Genomic DNA, 6,824 nt, shown 5'->3' with positions numbered 1-6,824 from the left:
ATCGAATCTATTTATGAAAAAGGATCCTATCAATATATGAATTTATTTTCTTTTAATTCTTATATTACACTAAGTATCCGAATACTATTATTATTACTTCATGTGTATGTGTTTCATTTTAAAAGTTTACTAGATCATTTGTTAGACTAAAGATAGTTTCTATACAAGGATAATTAACATATCGAGTCTTCTATTGTGTATATTACATCCTCGTCTTTTTACGTCTAACACCTAATAAGTATTATATTAACTATCCAGTTTAAACAATACATATTTCTAATTTGTATAATTAGTTTAATTTACAAACTTAATCGTAAATAAGCGTTATCAATTTTTCATAATTATTTAATCATAATTATTATTCTTATCCGTTATATATCCTTATTGAAATTTTAGTTAACTTAAGTTCAATATGTAACTAATTGAAAAATGCTAACATTACTTTATTAAAATTATTATTATGTTTAGTACCATCTATAGTTACTATTATAGTATTTTATTATTAACACTGATGGTCGAACTATTATTGTAACTACTCTTACAAATCTTATTAAGTCCCAAAATTATTAACATTTATGTGATTATAAATTATTGACACTACGTATAAGTCAAGGTGCTTAATAAGTTTATACGTGACTTCCAAGATTTATAAATAATATTAATCTCACTATTTTTATAGTATTAGATTGTCTACGTGTTCATACTTTTTAGATTAATTATTCACAAATCGCTATTAGCTAAAGTTATTGGTGTAACCTACAATTTTTACTTCATTACACATACTAACAACCAAACAAACAAATAAATCTTTTAATTATTTATAGCTTTTACTGATTAATATTTATCTCACAACCCAACCCAGTTCTAAACTAATCTAGTTCACTAACTGGCACTGGCTACTCCTATCTTTTCCCATATAAGATCTAATAGTGAGCACTGATACCAACACTGTAGCGCCCCCAAAGCTAGCAGCTGACTAATCCAAGAGATTAACTAAATAAAGAGGCACTAAGAATCTAATCATTTATTTAAACATTCAATTAAGAAATCTGCTACAAAACTTAACCAAAACTAGCCCCGCTCAGAAATATATACAAGAACTCCTCTCAAATGATACATAACAATATTCATCTGGTTTACAAATAAAATATACAACATAATAAACATAATCGAAGTTAATCAACTAGTGAACTCAACCTCTGAAGCATTCTGCGCAACTCTGATCTGTCTCTAAAACTAAAAGTGGGAATGAGTGAGCACATCATCCCTAAAAGGGGTGCCCCATAGAAATAACATTTAACTTTCAAGTAATTATTGAAAATGATTTGAAAACAATTCATGTTTTCCCCTAAACGTTAAGGCGCAATCAATTTCACATAGGTAAACAATCATGTATATGGAACTAACTCCTTCCAAACAATATATAATAATGGTGACTCGTCCCTCACCTGGATAGCTATATGGTGACTCGTCCCGCACCTAGTGATTGCATAAAATCTCGAATTCATGTAGATATAAATGAAAGAGCAGTATCCTATATACCACAGATGGAAATTCTCATTTCCCAAACAATTCATAAAGACAAACAAATCATTACAATTTCTTTCCAAGAAATGGAAAGATTAAAACAAATAACAGAACTTCCGTAAATCAAAGTTAAACAACGCAGGGAAAGCACAATCAGACAATGCATGAATTTGTTAAACTTAAACTTTGGTAAAAGAAAACAACAATAATCACAAAAGAGTCAAAAGTATTCCCACCTCTTTTGATGACAAGCCACGCCTACCTCGAGATCCACGATCCACTGGTTCGTCCTTTGAATCGATCGTTGTTAATAACTAACTTTTAATCAAAGGTGAAAACTATTGTCAGACCCATTTCTGTAGATATTTCCACTGTGAAACCCACAGGAGAAAAACTTCACGCGCGCACCCTTTTTTGGAGAAAAAAATTCTTTTGAAACCCATTATTTTCTAAAATCATATTTCTCTGAGATATTTTTTTTCATAGAACGAGTTTCCCATCCATGTCGTCGTCCATTGCTGCCGCTGTATTGAGAAAGGAGGAAAAAGATTATTAGATGCTTCATTGATCTCTGCTTCTAGATTTGTTGATGTTGTTTCTGGATCTTCTTATTCACAGTAAGATTTCTCAATAACATCCTTCCCATCGTTTTTAATTGATATTTTTGTTTGATCTGTCTTTGTTTTGTTGGTTTGATAATGTGTATGTTGATGAAAGATCGATTTTGATACTGGATTGAGATTTTTCGTTTAAGTCAACTCAGATTGGAAATGCTTTAGGTGATGAATCTAATTAATAACTTGTTCTAGGATTTGATTTTGATCCCATCTGCGATTTCTGTATATTTTTCATGGTTAAGTGGTTTCAGTTTTGTCCGATGTATGTTAGTTGAATTGTTTGGGAGTAGATCTTATTTACTGTGATGATAATGATACATGTTTATGGCTTGTTTTTGTAGTCAGTATAGGACATTGTAGAGTGTTTAGAGTATTAAGACCCAATAAAAGAAATGTCACTCTACACTCTACAAAGGCTTAATTAAACGTCAAGACTCAATATTTAGTGTTAAGAGTATCAACTATCAAGCTTAATATTTGATACAGTTTAGGACAGTGTAGAGTTTCCTTAGTATCCACAAAACTGGAGTTCTCAAAAGCTATCTATTTCGTGGAGTATTTATGTAGGTTAACCATGGAGTTGGTTAGGAGATGTATTTTTTCTGAGAAAGACTTCATATTTCCGGATTGCCAATCTTACCAACAGATTAATGCTTTTGTCAAGATTGGCAAAGTGTTTACTTGGTTGGAGAGGCATCAAAAATTTTCCTTTAGTACAAATTTAATGTTTAGACCTTTTCAGGTTGTTGGTGTAAGCTAGGGTGTTAAGAGTCACAAGTAGGATTTGTCAGTGCATCTGTTTGGAACTTCCTTCTGTAAGTTTGAATCCTTTAGCCCATAGCTATCTTAAACAGCTTCAACTTTCGCTGGAATATATTCTTCCTCCGTTTACAAACTAACATTTTCATGAGCACAGTACATGATACCACTAAGATTTATAACATAAGGATTAGTATAATAACTTAATTAGGGGCAAGAATGGCGATATTAATAGTACTAGTAATGTTGTTTGGAATAGTGAAATTAGTGGCATTACAAGAATTACTGTATTAGCAGGAGTACTATCACCTTATTGCAGTACTAGTAGTGGTGTTTGAAACAAGTAATAAAGCACATCGCATGCATAAAAAAAATTCACGACGCAAAGCTGAAATGGTGTGTAATTATGTATCTATGCTATTAACTTCAAAACATTTTTTTAAATAAAACATTGCTACATCTGTGCAAATTTTTAAACAAGAATTCTTAACTCGCCGTTCTTTTTTATTTGCAACGAATCTACCACTTCCAGTGTTGTTGTGGATTAGGTTTGTTTGCATCTTGGGAAGTACGTTTCGTCATTGGAGGTAGAAAAACACACATATATCAAATTTTGTTCCACCTTACAGGCTAGAGGTGCAGCAAGCGAGTGAAAAACAAAGGCAGGAGCAGGTGGAATTGTTGATTTTCCTTTGGTTATCATCTTTATAAGAGTCTCTCTTTTGTTGACACATATATCAAATTGTTCAAGGCTCTCTTGTTGTTCCTGTTGGAAATATAATCTCTTGTCTTTATTGGGTACTAGAATTGTCACTTGCCTAAACTTGAGAAAGTCTTCTGTTGTCAACATTATGGTAAAATATTTTTGAGAATGTCTTTTGCTAGTCTCAGAGCCGGCCAAATGGAACCTTTTTCTTTCATGGAACTATGATAGTAAGCTGGAGCAAGTTTTTTATTTGCAACACTATGCATGGTATGTTTCTGTGGATCAAAGTGAGTTAGGAATGGTGGTGTTGATGTTCGTTTCAATGGGTTATGCATTTAAAAGAAAATGGAGCTAAAAGGATGTTGCAGTGGCAACGCAAAGGAGATGGAAGTGCAAATGGGTTTGGTGTGCATGTGACGTGCATTTAAAAGAAAATGAAGGTGTGAATAGTGATGCATAATAGGTTACGCATCTACAAAATTTGTTGCATAACTTGGTATGCATTCTCGAAATTGGTTGCACAACACGTTCTGCAGCTTTTTTTTTTCTTGCATAACCTGTTATGCAGTCCAGAAAACGGTTGCATAACACGTTATGCAGCTACTTTTTTCTTAGTATTGAAACCAACAAAAAATAAGGACGCATAACTTGTCATGCACCTACAATAATGTCTACATAACATGTTATGCAGTCGTGAAAATGGATGCATAACATGCTATGCATCCGATAATATGACTGCATAATGCATTATGCATCTAGAAATTGTTGCACAAACTTTTATGCATCGAGAAAATGGATGCATAACCTGATATATACCCGTAAATATGAATGCATACTGCATTATGCTTCAATTTTTTATGTACGCACTAAAATGAACCAAAACAATGGTTATATAACTTGTTATAGATGCATAACTTTGTTATTCAAATGCATAATTTTTTATCAGTGGAGAAAATTGTTGCATAATTCGTTATGCGTCTGCAGCATGTGTTATGCATCTTTTTTGGTGGCTGCATAATGATTATGTATCAAGTTTTCGAAAATTTTGCCTAAATTGATGATCACCTCCAATTTTTTCGTGAAAAACAAAAATTTTATATTCTTATTTGTACTCGAAGCGTAGCTCTCTTAAAAAAAATTCCAGCGATATAAAATTTGTAAAATTCCAAGGCGCGGATTTTTAGATATGTTATATCCAAGTTGTGTTGCCAATTATATCTCTGATGCATAATCCATCATGCGGATGCATAATCCGTCATGCAAACATTTTTAATAATTTCATAATAATTATGAGTGTCACGGTACCTAAAATTAATTGTGCACCTGACAATGAGAATATTATTTTTTCTGGACTTGCGCCTAATTTTCCCTAATCAAAGAAGCACTCTAAGAGTTTAGCCAAAAGGCTCATACATGTCTAACTAATGGTTCTAAGTCCATTTATTTATCACTTTATATCCTTAGCATAGCTAAGGTTTACTAATTAAATTAGGTTGGTTCTATAGTCTGATAGCTAAGTCTTATGAATATCTACAACTTTGTAGAAGAACCCCAGGTCTAATTTGGATTGTTTAGGTCCAAAACAGCTAATTAAGAAACAGTCCACCAAGGTCAACTTTGTTTAGCTGACCTAGATTGTTTAGGTCCAAAACAGCTAATTAAGAAAACTACCCTAAGCCCAAGTCCACCAAAGTCAACCAACGGTCAAGATGTCAACAAATAGTCAACGTCAGTCAAAGGTCATCGCCCAGGGTCAACGGTCAAGGTCAGGTCAATTGTCTAACTCGGTCAACTGAGTCTACTCAGGTCAAAACAGGGAATCAATGAGTCACAACGATTCAACTCAGTCAAACTAACTGAGTCAGCTAAACAATCTAGTCAGACCTTTGTCTGACAGTTCAACACAAGGCCTAAACTTAAACTATTACAGCTTCAGTTCCTACCACATACACTTCTTCTTTATCATTTAAACTTCAATTCAAAAATGTAAACAAACTTCAAACTTCAATTACAATTACAAACTAGGCTTACCTGCAATTGCAGTTCCAAGCTTTCACAGGAACACTATCTATAACTCTATAATCAACCATCTAACCTCTCTTCATTCTACAACATCATACAATTTCACAATTCCCTTATCCCTCAGCTCAACCACAACTCTCATAACATTAACACATTCTCATGAACTGTAATAACATCCCAGTTCCATCACCTAATACTTCTTAAATACTAAATTCATCTCAGTACCAGCAACATCTCTAACTGCAGACTCATCTACACAGACAACACCAACATCACCACCATCTCATTAATTTCCAACACCAACCCCATGGCACAAACAAACTGAATCTCAACCTGTAAAACTAACTGCAATTGAAACTTAACTAAAGCAACTCTGCACCAATACATTCATTTATAGCCATTCAAACACAATCACTAATCTCAACTTATAATAATTCCCTGCAACACCAGTTAACTTCAGTTGCATCTCAATACATCATCACTGATAAACAATTTCATCTCCATCACATACCCCGTTCATCTAACTCAACTGTGAGTCCATTAACAATCACACAACTTCAATCAACACCAAATTCCTATCGAACACAGTTATCCTACTTTCATAACTCAATCACATTACCAGCAACACAAACACAGTTAAAGTAACACCACCAGTCATTCTCAAAGCCTCGGGTCCATTCCAACACACACATTCATCTCAATTTCAATCTTTGCTCATTAACAATTTCTCAAACTCAACAAAAACAATAATAACTTTACTCAATTTTCAGAGAAATGTATTACCTCAAGATAACTTCACTTACTTCAATTGAACCCTAGAATTATCGTTCCAGACTTGAAGTACATCACCAACACCAGTTTCATCATTTGAGACTTTGATTTCACAAGCAATTCCATTCTAATACTCCCAAATCTTCAAAACCCATCTCGAATCCTTCTATTCAAACTTCTAATTCTTCCCTAAGCTTTCATGTGAATCTCTAGTTCTCAATTGAGAAGAACATGAAGCCTTAACTTACTGATTCTTCATCAAAAACAGTTACACATCATCAATTATACAGAAACCCCTATTAATTACTTGATTTCATCTTCAATTTGTCATTCATCTTCAATCAATATCAAAACTCAGAAACCATAATTCATGAAAATCGAATCCACTAACCACCCAATTCTAAACCTCAATTGAACAAACT

Source organism: Papaver somniferum, chromosome 4 (genome assembly GCF_003573695.1).
Source record: "Papaver somniferum cultivar HN1 chromosome 4, ASM357369v1, whole genome shotgun sequence".
Lineage (NCBI taxonomy): Eukaryota > Viridiplantae > Streptophyta > Magnoliopsida > Ranunculales > Papaveraceae > Papaver > Papaver somniferum.
Note: the sequence above shows the minus strand (reverse complement) of the source record.